The sequence below is a fragment of the Egretta garzetta genome, unplaced genomic scaffold (genome assembly GCF_000687185.1).
Source record: "Egretta garzetta isolate BGI_Z169 unplaced genomic scaffold, ASM68718v1 scaffold481, whole genome shotgun sequence".
Taxonomy (NCBI): Eukaryota; Metazoa; Chordata; class Aves; order Pelecaniformes; family Ardeidae; genus Egretta; species Egretta garzetta.
This window is the reverse complement of record NW_009258681.1, coordinates 476,021-477,063: the sequence shown is the minus strand read 5'-3', so window position 1 is coordinate 477,063 and position 1,043 is coordinate 476,021. Positions and strand designations below refer to the sequence as shown.

The window sequence follows — 1,043 nt, the reverse complement described above, 5'->3', positions numbered from 1 at the left end:
GCGCGTGCTGTCCTGGCACGGCGGCTTGGGGGCCGGCTGGCGTGGCACCGCAGCCCGGGCAGGGGTCCCACCCCCACGACGTGGCACCCTCCTGGGAAACGCACCCGACCGGGCGGCTGCGCCAATTCCTCCTGCTCCGTTCCTGCTGCTCTCCCACAGCAGAGAGCAATTCCTTTTTTGTTTTTTTTTTTTTTTTAAAGGTCCATGCAGAAGAAAAAGTGGATTTCCATCGTCTTTGCAAAGCAAAGGTGGGTTTGTGCCTCAGGGAAGCAGGCAAACACTGGCATGGAAACGCTCACGATACCGTGACCCAACTCACGGCGCTTTCCCCACCTGCGGCTGCTTTGCCACCGCATCCTCGAAAGGAAAAACGGTCAGGTTGTGCTTCCCAGGCTGGACACCTTCTCCAGCCGGGTTTCTGTTTAAAATTCGCCGCCACCCTGAAAGGTACGAGAGTTCTAACCCAGATACGTTTTTCCTCCTCTCCCTCTCCCCGAGCTGTAACTACGAGACACGATTTGTCATTCCGCAGACGCGCCGGTGAGCCATCGGGCCCGTCGCCTCTGCCAGACTTTTTGGGAGGCTCGGGTTTACGTCCAGCCGCCCTCGCCCGGGTGCCATGCCCTGAGCCCCTTTGCAGAACGGCTGCAAAGCCGAACCCGCAATTCAAAAGCCTATCGAAGCCTTGACCCCAGAGAAGTCCATGGGAAAAACAGAGGCGACTCGAAGGGTCCTGCACAGAAGTAAAAACCTCGAACACGTTCTGCAGGAAGCGCTGCCAAGCGTGTGCTGGTTTTATCCTGGATCAAACAAGAAAGCCTCCTCCTAAACACCGAGCGCTTCAGCTGCCACAAGTACGCAAAAATACGGTGGAGAGACATTTGTCAGCGCCAAGGACCAGGCCTGCCCTGGCTAACCGGCCAAAAACCAAACCAGTTTTTTGTTAGGAAGGTGAACAGAACAGTATCGGCCTCTGAAATTAATCTGCAGGTGAGAGAGGAGAAAATGACCCGTGGTACCTTGCCCCCCCCGATCCTTGCGGG

General features: G+C 56.6%; 1 protein-coding gene across 1 annotated transcript in view; it reads right to left on the bottom strand.

Moving 5' to 3' along the window:
• ZMAT4 (zinc finger matrin-type 4) overlaps nt 1–1,043 on the bottom strand; it is a 103,774-nt gene that overhangs the window by 1,754 nt on the left and 100,977 nt on the right. The gene's annotated exons all lie outside the window — the stretch shown is intronic.